Genomic DNA, 18,583 nt, shown 5'->3' on the forward strand with positions numbered 1-18,583 from the left:
TCCTCAAGCCTCCAATTTACATTTTCTGAGTCAGAGAATTCAGGGTGGATGCTGGCAATTGTGTATGCAGGGTACAGCAGAGATGATGATGAGATAATGGCCTTCCCTAGGAGAAGCAAAAGGCAGTAGCTGAGAGCAATAGAAGAAGAAGGTGCTGGAATTTCTGGTCTTTAAGCCTCTAAAACAGGTGATGCTTCCTCTTTGGGGCTTTGTAGGTATTAATATGGAGGAGAGACATTAATATGTACAGAGACAGTCTGGCGCTGAGTCCCTGAGAAGTTTGCTGTGGGAAACTTCCTCGAGGTGTTTTGCCCTGAGGGTATGAATGATGGAGCACTTCTTCAGGGTTGATCCTAAGCAAAAGAAGCTAGGGAAGTTCAGGCCAAGATAATCTTCTCTTCATTAGAGAGGTCCCAGTGTATTGTGGAAAGCTTGAAGAGACAGCCATTTGTGTCATGGCATGGCTTTTCAGGTTCACTCTGTTGTAGACAGGATTATTTGATAATGCCTTGTCTAACTTCTAGTGCAGTCTACAGATGTCTCTATATTTTATTAATTTTCTTGGTAGTACTTTTGTTACCCAGCTTTGGTCTGGTGTCTTCACGTCATGTCCTTTTTAAAATTTAGTTTAACTTTATTTTAGTCCGTTTTTTATATTTAAGTTTTGCCACTTAGTGTAAGGTGATTTCTGCATTTCTGTAACAGAAAATACTGCAGCATTTTGGAAGTAAAGAGTTGATTACTAGTTAGGCTGAATGTACCCAATTCCCTTTAAAAGGTTGGTTACCTAATGACAAGTCTTGAGGGGTTAAAGAATATCAGCAGTAGCCTGAAATTATTCTACACTGTATTATTAAGTGAGCAGATAAATTTGTTAGATTTCAGTACTAATAGTTACTTGGGAATCAGTATTATATATGAATTTATTGATTTTTTCCTTCTGACCTGTGTATTTCTCTATTACCTCTGTTATTATCATAATTTAGTTCATCTATCATCTCCTTTGACTATTATTTTCAATAGAGAATACCTGAAAAGTAGAGACAATTAGGTTGCTGAATAAGGCAAATTGTAAGAGGGGTTTATAGAGAGGAAAAAGAAAATACAATCTAATGGCTAGTTCAGCATTCATTAAATACAAAATGTTTATGATACTGTTTCTGAATTCCTTAAGCATCCTGTATAGCCTTTGGCCCTTGTTTCAACCCTAGAGTTGTGTGGCCCCTTCATATAAAGTGCACAGTATCTGGTCAGAGGAAAGGAGATTTTTGCATATGGAGATACATATGAATTCACTAAAATAGTTTCCAGCAACTGCTGTGTAAAATTTCAGCTTTCCAGATTATTTCTACCTCAGTGGGACCTGTGGATCTTAGAAACACTCTGATTTCTGAATTCCCTTCTAAACCTCATTCTGATGTCAGGGATGTTTTTACTTTATCTCAAGAAGTGTCTTCTACTGGAAAGCACTAAAAACCATCACAGTGAATGCTTGTATCACTGCACAACTCATTATGATTTTAAAGACTGGACCTATTACGAAACAAAAATGTGGCTTCACTGTATGCAGAGACTCCAAGCTCTGCAATGAAGCTATTTCCTGATCAGCTCTTCATAGTGCATGTCACCTGAATATGTTTTTATAGGATTGATGGAAGCAAACCAAATATCTTAATGTTACTTCTCTGGTTTTTTTGAGAGAAACAGGATAAACAAAAGGAAATGAATACATCCAGTACTCTCGGGTAATAATTATCATAGCACTTTGAAAAATGGTCACACGCTGAAGAATATATGCAGAGTCAGAGACCACAGTGACCTCCCACACTGTGAAGTTCTTTACAGTTACTGAAATTATAAACAAAGAAAAGCTATTCTTTCCTAAACAGCCACCTCGATGTCACTTGTTTCTACATTCTGGCTTCTGTTGCTGCATCCCACACTCTCCCTGTTGCTAAGTGCTTTAGGCCTCTGCAATATGTTCCAGCAGCTCCCTGTTTCTCTCAGATCTCCAAACGTGCTATCATCTGAGAGCAGAATGCCTAGATTTGTCTGACATGGTAAGAAAAAAGATTAAACTGTACAAATTACAGCTTCCTAAAGAACACAAAAATCTTCCATCCCCAAAAATGTCTTTGTAATCTTGCATGCCCTTTCAGAACATTTTGTTAGAACATATTTTAAATTCACAGCAGGATATGTGAGGGATGGGGGTATGTTATGGCTCCTGGGAGCAGATATAACTTAAACCTTGACTGTAAGTGACAATAGCAGCACAGAGCAAAGTAGTTGCAGAAGCTTAGATCAATGCTGCCTAAGCTAAGCCAACATAGAAGCTCATAAATAAATGGAAAACAGGAAAAGTGAGGGGAAAAAAAGACAATACAACAGTTAAGAATTTGTATCACTTTGTATTTGGATTAGTAACTATTGACTGTTAAATCTATTCATCTTTCTGGCTTAAATATTGTTTGTTTTCTTCTTCCCTTGTAACAGGCACATAGTAGCTTCCCTTTTCAGAAAGAATGGTATTGTTGGAGTTATTTGCTTAGCTATATCTATCTTTTTTTTTTTTTTCCTTGGTGGGTATGAGTGCAGTTTTCAGCACATGTGCCTTAACCCATCCTGCAGTACAGCTCTCCCTGTATCCTCAGCTATGATACCAGCTATGGTACTGTGACTGCTGGCAGGTTTTGCTGTACCTCTTTAATTCAAGTGAAGATGAGCAACATTAACAGTTATTGAAGACCTGTCTTAAGAGCAAACATATATAATTAAATTGGGTGCACATTCCTCCTATCAGACACCAGAAACAGGCACATGTTTATGTTAGATTTGCCATATTCAAAAGCCAGCTCAAGGTAAACACTAAGTAGGCAGTATTTTAGGGTGTGGATCAGTAGAATGAAACCGTCGATACTGAGGCACCTCTTTTTTCCATTATATGTGTTTGGGGGGATTATTCTAGATTATATTTAGCCTGGTCCCTAGAGCCAAACACCTCCTCTTCAAAGCTTCAGCAGAAGTGTTTCAAAGCTTTCTAAGCAGAAGTGTTAGGTATGTGACAGAGGTCCTTGTGACAATGCAGCTCACATGCTATTTTGGAACCTACTGTCCCCAATAGCATTAAGGTGCACGTGGAACAGATTTGAAGCAGAGCTTCTGTTTTCATTTCCTCCCTAAGGAATTTAGTTTGTATGCACCCAAAGCACTCTGAGAACTGAAACACCACATGGTAAATGGAGACAATGACAGGATTTTCCTCCAAACTGTACTGTTGCTTTGAAACAAATTGCTAATGTAGACACAGCCTTTGACAGCTGCTGAGGGCAGCAATCTGCCAATTCCACTCAGGCCTAGGAGAGGAGATCAGATGCTTTAGACTGAATCTCTTTGCTCCGTATATACCACTTTTCAATACCACTGCAGGCCTTCCTGCTCTCCTATTAGTGTTGTATCTTCTTCCTTTCCCATATCCAGGGAAAGGGGCCCTGTGCAGAACGTAAAGGAAGTGAACTGTGGCTGCTGGAAGATGATGCAGGCACTAGAGTGAGAACTGACAACTGCATGAGACCTGAGCATGGATATGCCATAGCCACAGAGAACTGAGGAGCAGGCATACATAGGTTGTGAGAGAGGGGTGTAGAAGCCCCCACGGCTTCTAAAATTCTGTTAGTTTGTTTTTTTTTTCATACCTCAGCCTCGTTTCATCATCCCTGCAGTTCATAGTACCCTAACATTTCCCTGGAACAAAAAAAAAAGACCCCTCCCAATGTCCCCACTTCTTATTCTGAAATAGCTTGCCTACTACTGCTGCAAATTTTGCTTAACTACTCAAATAGAGAATTTTTAAAACTATGCTTCAGCAGATGTTTCCATCTCATTCTCCCCACGCAGAGGGAAAGGGAGTTTCTTTTTAAATCTGCCTGGTTTCTCCCAGTTCCTTGCCCTCTTCTTTGCCTCCAGATATGTTCTTTTAATAACTGCATGCTGAGACAAGAGATATCTTGACTCTGTATTCATTCCCTCAGTTCTGGGCCTGATACCAACACTGATAACCATTCTTTCCCTCAACCAAAACCCGGGATAGGATGTTCTGTTGCTTGACATCTTAAAACCCTCTGTGGAGGGCTGAGGTTAGGACAGCCTCTACCCCACAAGAGTGCTAAATGGCCTGATTTACTTTGAACTGGGGAAGAATACCAAACAAGGCAGACATTACTCTCAGCTGGGATGCTGAAACTGACAACTAAAAAGCAGTCTAAGAATCAGCTGAAAAGCATTCCTCTTCCCTTTCTAACTGGACAAAATAATGGCTCCAATCTGGGTCTGAGGCCCAGGCCAAACATGCAAGGTACACACAGCCGCTGCATCATCCTTTACTTCCCGCTTTTTTTTCCCCCTGAAGCACTAGTTAAACTAAGCAGGCTTTACAATATAGTTATGTGCTTTACTTGCTAATAACCAGCTCAATGTAAATATCGACAGTGCTGCAGAGAATCCCAAATGTCATCATAATTGTTCCTCTGGATCACTTCAGAGAGCGCCGTGTGTGGAAGGAATGGAGAGAACAACGTTAGGTGCCAGAAGACAAACAGGTGCCCTACAGCAACCATGGGAGAGCAAAAAGGAGAGGCAAAACAGTAAGAGAGCTGGTGAAACTAGGGTCATCTGGAGTCATTCAGCTGGACTCTGACATAGTAGAAAAGGAATGCCCAACTGAGCAACTACAGATCCACGTGAGGTGACGGTAGGCACAAGATTTTCAAGATTCTTCTAGCTAGAAAGGCTATGACAAAGCAGGGGCAGTAGCCAAACCAGTTTTGAATTCAGTTGACAATAATCAAAAGCAAAAAGTGTTTGTATAGTCCATTGGCTAGTACTCAATCAAAACAAAATTAAAAAATAAAATGCCAGCTATACTGGACAGCAGTTTGACATCTTTGCTGATACACTCCTACAAAGGACAAGGAATATTGCAAGTAGAAGTGACCTGTATATTCCACTAAGGAGATCAATCTAGGAAGCACCAAGACAGTGCTGTGTCCATTACAATTGCAGAAGCACAATTCTCAAATTTCCCTGAGGAACCACAGAAGTCTCTTTAAGGGTAGTATACACAGATGCAGTGTGTTGCCTAAACTCTATTCTTGCTGTGTTACTAAGATACAACTGTTTCTATGGAGAGCTTATTGGTGGGCAAAATAAGCTGTTTTGATGAATTATAAAAAAGGTAAATTAATTTTTAAACCAAAATATTGCAAAAGAAAGCTAATGATATGAAATCACACTAATATTGAATTACAGGTATACACTTTCCTCTTTTTTTTTATTATTTTTCTTCTTAATTTCTTGTCAACATCCTAAATTCTATATGGTCCACAAACTGATATAAATTAATAACTGTCCTGTGAAATGCTTAATTAACTATATCAGCCACCTATGCAGGGGCTACAAAAGCTCCAGTTGAACATTTGTTTGTTTTTAAAAGCAAAGTATAATTGTACAACAATTTATTTTGGATTATGAGTATCTACATGACCATGAATATGCCATGTTGTGAAGTGAACAAAAGAGCTTTGAAATAAGAACAGCAAAGGCAAAGAAGGAGAGAACAAATAAGTATGTTAAATAAAGCTCAGCATTTAATTTTAACATGCTTTTGTGGTAACAGCTAGACTCTACAGATGACAAGTAATAGATATGTGGGAGCTTGTGGCATTCCTGCTTCTTTCTTGTTTATAGCTCTAATTATTTTATGCTGTGCTGAAACAGACCCTGAAAAATGCTGTGCTTGACTTAAAGAACAGCTTGCAGACATCACAGAATGTTAAGGGATGGAAGGGACCTCAAGAGATCATCGAGTTCAACCCCTCTGCCAGAGCAGGACCACCTAGTATAGGTCACACATCTCACCCCACATCCAGATGGATTTTGAATATCTCCAGAGGAGACTCCAGAGCCTCCCTGGGCAGCCTGTTCCAGTTTAGTTGATCAGTGATTTGGCAATTAACAAGAAGCTACACAATAAGAAATCAGTGAGGATTCCCCAACTAAACCAATCAGAATTTATGTGTGACCTCTTCTTTTTTTTATCTTTACATCTGTAGAAATTAATCCCAGTTGAAGATGTACCTGATATTTTCAGTGTCAGAAATATTCTATATGTTACATGTAAATTTAATAATATTTTTTAAGTTCTTCATAACAAAGCCAGCTCAGGATCACAATTCAACCTTTTAGGCACACCCAGAAATGTAAAGTTTCTCACTTGGACCTACAAGGAAGCTGTTTTTCCCATGAGCAGGTAGAAGATGCCATCTATACTCTTCAGATTTCATGCCACCTTTTATTCTCTCACTTTGTTTCAGTCTTCCAACTCTATCACTAACACAGGAATATTCACCTGGCTGCCTAAAGCAGGAAAAATCATAAGGCAGCAAAAATTGTGTAAAGAGAACCCTGACTGATCCGGCTTTGCTGATTTAAAAAAAATTACAGACCACACCACTTTGACCCTCCCATCTGCCAGAGGGTACTGTCCTTGTAGGAGGTGCAGCTGAAGAAACTACAGGCATCTGACTCATCTGCCTCAATGTCCTCACTGGTGGTTAAAGTTAATTGCCACACTATACAGTGAAACAGGTACAGTTCCTGTCTCCTCTCCCTCGGGGTGTAACAACTTTGAGCAGAAGGGTAGGCCAACTAGCTGGGGCAGTAATGCATTAAAAAGTAACATCTTAATTCTGCTTACCTACCCTGCATAGTTAAGTGTTGCCAAGATTATAAAACAGTAGAAGTCGGTAGCCTAGATTGCCTGCTAAAGCCCCTCATCTACTTACCTCCTAATTTTCTTCACGCTTTTTCCATACCTTCTCTCTCACATTCTCTTTCATTCATCCCATCTCTCTTCCTGTCCCCTTCCTCTTACCTTAGCTCTTGTTTTCAATAGACTACCAACCTCTGACACGTCAAAAGTTACCATTATAAATTTAAAAGCAATCCTGATAGCCAGCTGCCAGTTCACAAAAAACTGCAGAACGTAGTTGATCTGAGCATGTACAGGGATCTCCAGAGTACAGAAGGAATTCTCTGTGCATCAATATATTGTATACCCTTGGCTTGTGACGCACAGAACAACGTGTGCAGAACCCAGTCCTCACAACAGTAACCAATGTTTCCCTCAACCCCACTACATTCTGTCCCCAGATTTCCTGTACTTCATTTTATCTCCAACATCCACGAGGCAAACTTGTTACATTTGCGTGTGCCCTTTCTCATTGTCTTTGTATTCTCTACATCGGATTTTAGCTTCTTTCCCACTTCTTTTATTCCCTTGTCTTTCCACCTCTTCCTGCCCAGCCTTAAAAGTATAAATTGGTGAATTATCTGGTTTCATCTTCACTGGAACAGATCCTCTCTTTGTTAGAACAAACTTCATTCTTATGCAACAGGATTAGAGGAAAGTTGCCAGCTGTCACAACTGAAAGCAATCACGACTGAAAGTCCTAAAACTCTCTGGAGAGAGCAACAATTACAATTAGGAAAAAAAAAGAAGTTTGACACCTCTAAATTTGTAACTGCAGGACAGTCTGTATTTTATGCTTTATTTTTCAGATCCACAAGTACTTTGAATTGGCAACAGTATAGATATTCTGAGACTCACTGATGGCATTTCTAATCAATTCAGTGAGTAATGACTGCAAATTTCTATTAAACAATTTACTTGCAATGAAGAAAAAGAGATGCTTGCTATTCTGTATGAGACACTGAACCTGCATGAAAGAAACAGAGAAGAATAGGAGCCTCTTCCCCTGCCATTTCAAATTTCTGTTTCATAAAGGGAGAAGTGGATCCCTGAATGGTGATTGAAAAGGAGAAGCAGCAGAAGTGTGCATACACAAGTGACTAGCTTTTATTACCTGCAGATATTCATTGTTTCACTCAAATTCTTTTCACAGTTTTAGTCTCCAGCATAAAATGTAAACAAAATATGAAAAAAAAAATCTTTCTTTTACTAGGCTAGAGTTTTGTAGTGAGCTATTTTCTACTGCAGAAACCTAATTTTTAGACAATGTATAGAAAATACCTCACTGTTTCCTATCTGACTGATAATTGTACTGGGCTGGGTAGGACTAATATCTTTGGTTTTGAAAAGCAGGATGTCCTGCCTTTCAGAGCAGTAGCAGAGAAATAAAGGAGTGTCTAGCCATCTGTTTGCAAACTAGGGCAGAAAAGTACTGTAAATCTCTGTGCTATTAATTTCCTTCTAAAAGGATTAATCTGACTCTTGGTGAAGTCACTGGAAAGACTTCATTTATATTAGCTGGAGGAATCTACAACTAGAGGAAAGAAAACCAAGAAAAATCAAGCAATGAAACTAGATTTTCCACTAAAACAATGCTCCAGATCCTAAAAATATGCACAACCAGTAGACACTATCTACATCCAAGTCCCAGAAATGCTGGACATAAATAAAAACTCAGATATTACAAAGACACAAATTATTATCTGCATGAATGAGAAATTATCTTGAAAATTTGGTGATAAAATGGGTAAGGAAATGAGAAATAATATTTAAGTAGCACTTTGATTGGACATTGTAAAGCTACATATGGGAAATGAAAGTTTAAACAGCGTAAAGGAATAGAAAGAAGAGTGGACACTTATATGTATGTGCTGTGTTGTAGATAATAAATACTTTATGCTCCAAAATGACAAAGAGAGAAGCACAGGATGACACAGACCATGCAGTAATGGTAAATTCCCAACAGCTAATCAGTTATCAGTCTCCTAACACCAATATAGCTATATAAATACAAATCTCAAGAGGTAATGAGCACCCCACTATTTGCATTCTTTCCTGCCTACCGAAGAAGCAAGGTTTACAACAAATAGAAGTTTTCTGTTTCTGTCGGAAATATAAAGTGCAACTAATCAAAACAGTTACCAGTCGCTCAAATCATGGCAAAAATAGCTACAGTTAGAGGTTTATCTCTTCTAGTTTCTTGCAAGGATGACCTTGATGCAACTTCCTGCTTCCATTCATTCAAAGAGGAAGGGGTATGGTCTTCCAGTGACTATAGAAATGTATATTTTTTTTTAGCTTAGAGGCCTACAAGTATTACATTGTATTAAATCCAAGTAATGTGGAAAATATGCGAATACCAGCTTGGTGTAAAAGAGCAAGGAACTATCTTAATTTGATTATTTCAAATGTATTGTAGTTTTGCATAGGTGGGGGATGATCATTACAGAAAGGAGTGCTACACAGGCTAATATAGAAAAGGTTTGTGCTGTGAGCAGAACAATAGCTTTGTTTCTTCTCTCAGAATACAGATACAATTAGTTAGAAGAATCTGCATTCTTCCAAAATTTTCAGCATCCAATAGAAAAAATCAACTGCATTAAAAAAATATAAATATTTTATTTCAAAGGCATTCCCCCTTTTAAATTACATGCCAAGATTTCAGTGTTTCTCTTGCAAATGAACACATCCCTTCTAGTGGAGCACAATACTTTACCACACTGCTGGCTGGTTATGAGCTTGCTGTCTCCTGCTACTGAAGCACAGAATCTTCAGCTTGGCTCTTGGCAGTAAAGTAACTGCTTTCCACATACACTGCTTAAGAACATGTATGTTTCTGTAAGGTTTCCATCTATCATTATGTGAATTTCACTGATTTAACTTCTATATTTCTACTGTCACAAAATCAGTATGTTCTTCTGTTCACTAACTGCAGAAGCAAAGCTGGTGAATTCATATTCAAAGCAGGAAATCTTGGTCCCCTGACAACTCTGTATTCCTACTGCTGGATTTATATTCTAAAGGCTAAAGTAGATTTCATCAGATTGTCCAGTGGCAATAATTCACTTCATGCAACCTGGGCATACTTTGTTCTCACTGGCTTAGAGAACAGACCTATTGCACTCACCAGGCAATCCATTTTAAAACTACTTTAAAATATTAATAATCATGGTTAGCTAGATAGAAATATGATTGATTGCTACATATTCCACTAAATAATAAAGCAAATCAATAGCTATAGTTTTAAAACCAGACTCATGGGATAAATTAATCAAAATCAGTTCCTACACTTCAAACCCATGTCTGTCACTATATCTTGCTTCTATACTCTCTTCTGCCCAGATGTGAAAAGCTTTCTCTGAGGGCACCAGGGGCTGGTAGATACTAAGGCCAAATGGGTATAAAGTGTCACACCAGTACCAACTCATTATTCTACCCATGGCAAGAGGAAAACCTTAAAATATTCTTATTGCACTGCAATCAGCGTTGACCCTTTATTTCTTGGATGACTCATCCTAACTGCTCATATTTTAGTTTCTTCTTTCTTTTTTTCTTGTCATAATTACTTTTCCTGTAAGAAAGAAGTATCAATGGCAGACATGAATATGTATAAAGTAAACCAAGCCCATTTTACGGAAATTTTTAATACCTGAAAACAAAAGCACAGCTTCATAAGCGTGTAACCCATCTTCTCCCTGTACCTTATTTATGGAACATAATTTACTCAGACGTGCTGCAGTAAATGCACTCACTGCTGTGCTGTCTCAAGAACTTGTTTTACAAATCATGTGTATAATAACATACTTGCACACAATCCTTTATAGTGATATTAGTTACCCAAAATAGCCTTCAAATTGAATAAGATAAAACAAAATGCAGATCACCATGTTAGCATTCAACATTAGAACTAGCATGTCTGGCAAGAACTGGTAGGTCCTGAGCTTTGAAGGAGATCTGTAAAGGCTATCTTTGCATTAACAGGAAGTTCAAAGCTTGAAAGTCTGCTTTCCCTGTGTTATTAAAAATCCCACAAGTTTTGCAAACATAAGCTATGTCTTGAAAACATTCAACAAGACCTCAGTAATCATGTTTTGTCCCTGTGATCAGCCAAATTTGTTTCTGAGTCATATTTACTGTGTTTTATCCTAAACTCATTTCACCAAAAGTCTACATAAGCATGAGCAAAGTGACTTTGCAAGCATGTAAGAAGTGGTTTTGTGCTTGCACTCCTTTTTTAGGCAAAAGCAAGTGACTTCTATTTACTGGAAAACATACTCATCCTTGTTCTGGTTCGCTTGTGCTGCTGGAAGGGTGCAATGAAGCAGGAAACAGGCATTTTCAGCTGGCACTGCTATTGCAAAGGCAGCTCCCACTTGGCCCTACTGCAGAGTAGGACTGACAAGAAGAAGCTGCACATGGAGCTCCTCAATATCAGGAGCTTAGTGCTGCTGCAAAGCAAAATACATTCTGGCCTCCTCCTAGAGACAGCATAGCACTGACCTGCCAGCAGAGTGATGGAGCTTTGGCCTCCCTCAGCGTGCACAGGAACGTGGCCAAGCAAGAATGTGACAGACTTGAGAAATTAGTTTCTCTTAAGAAGCCCTTGACATGGCCTGACATAGTCAGTAACCTCAATCTGCACGATGGCAAGAGTCTCATTTTGAGAGAAGGCCCTGTGGTTGTGACATTGAACTTCAGCTGACAAAGTAAGAGGTAGTAAGCAGGCAGGCAGCAAGGATCAGGGATGGCCACAGGGAAAAAAAAAAACGTGCCAAATTCTGCCTTCAGTGTAGCTTACGACCTGGTACTTGAAGTTCAAACCCATGTCTCAAAAATCACTTAAGATTTGGCCTTCCTGTTTTATTTTGTTCTTTGTGTGGTGAAAATACGAAAACAACAGACAGTGCAGAATAATTGGGTCACAGGACTAGTTTTTAGCTTTTAGGTCTAGTTTAGTAGCACACAAAGCCTAAGAAATTCAGGGGTGAAAAGGGCTGAAAAGTCAGGGAATGCAAACTGGATCTCTGAAGGGAGAAAAAAAGATTCTTTTCGCAGGAAGCAAGCATGGTTAGTGCTGGCAGAGCAATTGCAAGGAGGATGGCACGGGGATCGTCAATGCAGAAGACAAAGGAAAGAAAATACCACAAGAATAAATTTAGAAAGGATGTTTTTGTAGCTACTGGGTTAGAAATCAATCTAAAAGCCACATCTTCGGTTACTGACTTGCTGGCCGCGGAGGGAAGGGGTTGGGGGATGCCTGCTACCTCAGGTAGGCTAAATCACCCCGCAAACCTAAGAGGAAACGCTGCCAGGAGCCGGAAAACACGAGGCGAGCAAACGCCCCTTTCCAGACTGCCTTCCCCCAAACCGCTGGGGATATTCCCGCGGCTCCCTATAGCGGACGGGGCCTCCCGGCCGTCAGGAGCCTCCGCGGAGGAGACCCGCTCCCTCCCGCGGGAGGAGGAGGTTGCGCAGGGCTGCTGGGAAGGAAGCGGCAGCGCCTTCCCCGCTTCGCCTCGGCCCGGAGCTCCTTCGCGGGGAGGGAGCCCCAGGGCCAAGCGGCGGCGGAGGTGGCGGCGGCGGAGGTGGCGGCGGCGGCAGCAGCAGCCCCAGCCCCAGCCCCGCTCCGCGGTTCGGGGCATTCCCCGTGTCTCGGGCCCCACGCTCCGCCCTCAATCACCGCCGCCGGGCCGCCCCGCTCGCTCCTCCCGTAGCCACCGGCTGAGCCGGAGCCGCCGCGGCCGCTAGGTGTCGCCGGCGCCCGGGCCTCCCCAGCGGCCCCTCCTGCGCCCCGGCTGCCGGCGGGGCTGTCTCAGTGCCAGCCTCCGCGCTGAGAGCGGGCGGAGGCGTCAGCCCGCAGCGGGGACGCGCAGCCCGGCTCGGCTTGGCTCGGCTCTGCTCAACCCTTCTTCGCACAACCCCGCTGACCGGTCCGGCTGACGCGAGGCCCCCAGCCGGGCCTCTCCTAGGCACCGCCAGCAGCCGGGCGGGCGGCTCCCGAGCACGGCCTGCGGCCGCTCTCCGGCGACGGCGGCGGGGAGCCGCGGCAAGGCGAAGGCGGCGGCGGCGGGGGGAGCAGCCATGTTGGAGCGGGGAATAAAGTGACTTTCCTCGGGGAGGGAGCGCGGCCAGCGAGCCGGCGGAGGCGGCAGCTCTCGGAGCAGGGAGAGGAGGGGGGTGGAGGGGTATTCGGCTCCCGGCGGCCGGATACCGCTCCTGGGCGGAGGAGAGGAGGAAGGAGAAGGGGGGGAGGAAGAGTCCACGGAGCTCCGGCGCTGCTGGTGAGTTGTGGCTGCTCATTGTCTCTCAGCCCCGGGATGCGGGTCCGGTTCGCGGGGCTGGGGTTTGGGCCGGGCCCGCGGGGGCCGCAGGGGGCCCTCGGCCTCTATGTGCATGGGACGTCGCGGGGGGCGGGGGGGTGTGAGGTGAAAGCGTGGTCCCGGAGGAAGGTGGTGGGGGCTGCCCGGGGAGCCCTCGGGGGCCGGGGCCGACAGGACTGCTCTGCGCCCCAGGACAGGGCCGGGAAGGGCTGTGGGGGATTTCCGCTGCCCGTTGGCGGCTGGGAGCGGCTCGGCGGGGGCTGGTGCGGTGGCCGGGGGGCAGCTCCAGGGGGCTGAACCCCGTCTGTGGCGGAAGCCGAGGGAAGCCGGGCCTGAGGGGCTCGCCGGGGCTCAGAGCCGGTGAGCACCGCGGGGTTTTCTGGTGATCGTATGTTCGTCCTTTCCCCACCGCCTCCTCCCTTTCAAACGAGGCTGCTTTCTCCTGACAGCTCTTCTCCTCGCAGCCTCCGCACGTATGACACATTCGCTCCTCTTGCAGGTCTCCCCACACGCACACCCAAAATATGTAGGTTTTCATGAGAGGTTTTGTGCCCAGAGCTTTGAGTTTGTAGATGACAGGATACGTGAACATTTTCTGATCCTGAACTTCTGTGAACTCTTCTCCCTCCCCTTCCTCTCAGATATGTAATGCCTTGAATCCACTTGTGAGCAAAATGGTTCTTTTCTCGAAAGGACGGTGGAAGTAGGTGGCATTAGGTCTATTTTATATTTCATGGAAATGTACTGCGCCCGCCAGTTCCAGTACCGTGATCATAGGAGTGGATTAGCCGCTGCGTTAGAAGAATGCTGACCTTGAACCCCTTTGTCTCTCCTGCAACAATTTCGGTAGCTGGCTGGAGTTGTTTTAAACTTAGTGCTGTCTCTGACACTTTGCCAGTGGTGGTTAACAGTATTATGAGTGTTGTGAGAGAAACACTACCGAGGTATATCATAATCTAAACTTAATAATTTAAAAAACATCTGTTCCTTTTTTTTAAAACAAACAAACAAACAAAAAAGTTGAGTAATGTATCTGTTGTTTTTTTAGTGTTCTATTTGCAATTAAACAGAAAATCAATATCAACTTTCTTGTAGCTACCACAGCATAGATACGAGGAGGCCTGATTTTACATTCTTCCATTCCCTTCCCTTTTTAAATCGTTGTGTGTCCCCTGTCCCCCCCCCCCCCCCCCTTCCACCCCCCGTTTTAAAATTATATTAATTAAACTGGAAACTAGATGACCAAAGGTTAAATACTTGGGAGATGTGGGACAGAAGAAGGCATTTATGAAATTAGACTTAGTACCAAATTCAGATGTGTCATCTTATTAGAATTGGGTAAATGTGCAGTAGGCGATCTTTTACTTTCCGTGCTTAAGATGCTCAATAAATTGGTGTATTGCTTTGTTGTAGGAATTCAGTTTCTTCATACGCATCTCTTGTTATTTATAACTCCACCTCAGTAAATGATGTGAGAGACTTGTTTTGAGTAGTTAACACAAAACTAACATGAAAACACCAGATCTTATGTTTGAAATGCATAGTGAAAAATTTCCTTTAAGATTTGAAAGAACAAACTGAATGTTACTTCACCAACATAGAGAAACTATTATAATGTTAACTTGGCATTAAAGGGCCACTTAAATTTGAAAGATGAAAGCATATTTGTTGATGACGTTATTTAAATACTGCTTTGACAAAAATGAGTCTGACTTGCAAAGATCTTCAGTAAGGATAACAGTGAGATTCATACCTTGCATTTGCATATTGTGTGGTGTAGCTCTGTTTACCCGGGATGGAGCTCTACACAGATCAGTAGATGGGGTCTGCCTACATCCATACCGAAGAGTTTGCAAATTAGAGCCTGTGTTTTCTGAAGCAAATTAGAGTTTGAAAGTGGCAAGTAATTTATTTTAAGTTTGGCAAAGGTATTGTCCATTAATTGATGATTTTAGTATGTAAAATGCCACTAATGTGTAGTGAAATACTTCATATATATTCCAAATTAAATTGGATTGAGAATAACTGAAAACCAAACTGTGTTTTGGCTCTGGCTTCAATTTCTGCCCAGCACTGCAGTGTGAAAATACGATACAGCTCGTGATATGGAAGTTACAGCATTCTGTGTGCCTGTGTTACTGTGACAATGCAGAGCTCCTATAGTAAAACTGTGCAGAATTTTTTTAATGGCTCACTAACACAAGATTTCTTAAATGACTAGCTGCTGCTAAGAGGAAAAAAAAAAAAAAGCTTCTCTAGGCTTAATTAATTTTGGTTCAGTACAGTATATTTGAGTATATTTGCACCAAAAAAGTGTTAGGAAAGGCTTAGTTGGAGACTAATTTAATGAACAGTCTGCATTAAAACCTTTCTGGGAATCTGCACTTCTTCCTCTTTTCACATTCAATGGAAGCTGTTGATATTTCATGTACTGATCAGCTGGTATTTATTGTCCAACAAAAGTAATGAGCTGGTTTTTGAAGAGGTTTATAGTTTCCTTATTGAATATGTAATCTGGTGCAATGTGAAAAACAGGATCAATAATAATAAATCTTTCCTTGCTAAAACTCACCTTTCGTAAACGCATGGCATGTTGCTTACAATTCTTAAGTTATAGATACGTTAAATTCTTAGCTGCATTCTTTTTAATGCTTGCTTTTTTATTTTTACCACAAGCTCTGAGTGTGTATCTACAGAGGCAGCTGGACACTACTGTAATCAGTGGCTCTTCAGAATTTGATATGAAGCACTCCTTCACAACTTGAGCTTGTAAAAATGCTTTTAAAATGCCAAATGTTTACTTTATGGTTATGCTTTATGGTATCTGAAGGACAAACACAAACAGTGTATTGCTTGTGATCATTGCCCGTTTTGCAATGCACATAATTGTAGCAATAACTTTCCTTCAGAGTGTAGGCACCAGAATATATTTTTTTTCGGTGTCTCTTCAAATGCTCATAGAGAGACTATCTTACTTGGATATTAGAGGTAAAAGTATTTTAGATTTAAATAGTCTGATCATTGGACGATAGTTTTAATATACTTAAGGTAATAAAAACCTTTAAGAAATGCAAGATTAGGGGCTTTTTTTTAGAATAACTTTACAAATATTTTCTGTCTGGCTCTGTATACCTTTTGGGGCCTATTAGCACTCCTCCTAATTAAGTGGAGAAGAACAGATACTGCTTTCTTCAGAAATACTAGATTGCCAGAAATGCCCAGTAGTGATGTAAAATGCTTTCTTTTTCCTGTGTGCTTTGTGAAGAGTTGTGATATACTTTTGACAACTGTTTCTCTGAAGAGTTAGAGTTAGCCAAGTGAGTAGTTTTAATTCTGTATCTGATTCCAATCTATACATGAGCACTCTTAAGTAACCTGAGGGTTATTCTTCCGTAGTTGTTGGTTTCCTGGACTCCTTTTAGCAGACATGTCAACTTCAGTGTTCATTAGAACTGGCTAATTAGAACTTTTACAAACAGCGGTTTAAACCTTGAGTGTTTAACCACTGATGTTGATAGTCACAATGAATAAACAAAACTGGAACTTCAGCTAGTTTGCCAACTTGGAGCACAAGAACATTAAAAAAAAAAAGAAAAGAAAAAAAAGAGTTCTTCAGTTCTGTGTTCTGATTATGTGGAAAAGAATAACATTAATGGTTGCATAGATCAGGTAATCTACATCAGGCCAGCTTTTGGTAAGTCAGACTTCTGGTCATAAGGTTTTTGATACACCAGTCTTCAGGTAATAAGGCTTTTGCAACTTCCTTGAAGATCATTATACCTTATGTCTAATTGTAGTATAAAATACTGTAGACGCACTGATACTGTACATAATAACTTTGTCTTTTACTGACATACTTGGGACTTTACAATGTAGTGTCTGTTTTTAGAGGATTAGAAATTTCTTTTAATGGGGAGCATCAGGGATGCTATGTATAAGTACAAATATTGTAAAGAGAGAAAAAAATATTTGAATAGCATTATAAAAAAATATAGCAGCAGTAGAAGAAATAACTGTCAAGTCAAGTATTAATTTTTCCTGTGGGGCAGCATTAAACAATGCTTTTATGAAAAGGGAAAATAGCAACTTTACAGTAGTTTAAAATAAACACTTGAAGGCCTTTGTGAATTCCTGAACAATTTTCAACTTGCTTACCCCTTAATGCCTTGAAAACCTTACCCCTGTAAGGTGGAACAGTTTTATCCTAGGTTTTTTCCTTTTCCTTATTTTTTTTTTTCCTTTTTTTTTTAATCTTTTTTGGAACAACTAGTTGAACTAGTTGTGCTTATATTGTGATGAACAAGGCTATATTCTTATACCAGTTGAAAGAAATGACATCTTTCATTTACATTTCTAGCTATAGTTCTTGCCTAGTTTTGTATTTTAGTTTGGATATGATAAGTATCTTGCACAAGTGAATGTTACTCTGCACTTTTTATTGTATTTCATTTAATTACAATCTACGCTTCATAATTGTACTGCTTTCTTTGGTGCTGTTTCAAAGGCTTGGTGGAGTTGTACGATAGTCTATGATTTTTTAACAACTACACTTAGTTTCACTAAGTTCACTTGCATGCTTTCAGTTTGTGTTAAAGTTGGCAGGATGGTGACTTTCTCTTCTGTGCTCAGTGGATGAGGGTGTTTTGCAGGCATGTAGCTGTACCGAGATGTTTGTGTTACACTGGGCTGCCATAACCAGCGTAGTCTTCTTCAGAAATGTCTCTTTCCAAGCATTCCTGACTTCCTATTCTTATCTTACTGATCTGGAATTATCTTGATTTGTTTGAAATTTTTTCAGGTATGTGCGAGATGTTTTTTATACAGCAGTCATTAAGGTAATATACAGTGAGGTGCTTATGAGTGCTGCTTTGGTGTTCACTGAAATGAAGCTCTTTGGGAAATATGGATTATGGAGAATTATCAAATAATATAATTTACCAGCAAGTCTACTGGTACTATTACTGTCTTGTAATTGAGAGGAGACTGGGTGCTATAGTGACTAAGATGCTATAGAGCGTATAGCATATGCTATATATAGATATATGCTATAGATATATATAGATAGATATAGATATGTTATATATAGATATATGTTATATATAGATATATGCTATATATAGATGCTATAGAGACTAAGATGCTATAGTGGCCAACAGGAGCAAAGAATCCAGTTTACAAAAATATTAAGAAGTTGAATTAAGAGAATATGATTGACAAGGGAAGAGGAAGACACATGCTTGTCACGGATTATGACAGCAAGGCAGGGTGTGTTTTAAGAGAAAAATGAATCCTAACAAAGACATTAGCCTGTTAATAGTGCTAAAGGAATGTTAGCATTTGCTGATTGTCAGATTGTTGTTCATTAAATAATTGTATTCAGAAGTAAAACCTGGTGATAGTCATATGCTGACTCTGAGAGTGTTAAACAGCAGCCTCTGAAGTTGTACAGGAAGAA

General features: G+C 40.8%; 1 protein-coding gene across 4 annotated transcripts in view; it reads left to right on the forward strand.

The window, feature by feature from the left end:
* Window positions 1–18,583, forward strand: part of CDK17 (cyclin dependent kinase 17) — a 113,166-nt gene that overhangs the window by 11,313 nt on the left and 83,270 nt on the right. For 2 of the 4 annotated variants that reach the window (XM_071764455.1, XM_071764471.1), the window contains exon 1: window positions 12,611–13,089. The exons of 1 other annotated variant lie outside the window; for it this stretch is intronic. The gene's annotated coding sequence lies outside the window, so the exon portion shown is untranslated. Of the gene's footprint in view, window positions 1–12,608; window positions 13,090–18,583 lie in introns of those variants that run through there. One more of the 4 variants, XR_011729972.1, reaches the window with a different exon arrangement.

Source organism: Heliangelus exortis, chromosome 1 (assembly GCF_036169615.1).
Source record: "Heliangelus exortis chromosome 1, bHelExo1.hap1, whole genome shotgun sequence".
NCBI classification, from domain to species: domain Eukaryota; kingdom Metazoa; phylum Chordata; class Aves; order Apodiformes; family Trochilidae; genus Heliangelus; species Heliangelus exortis.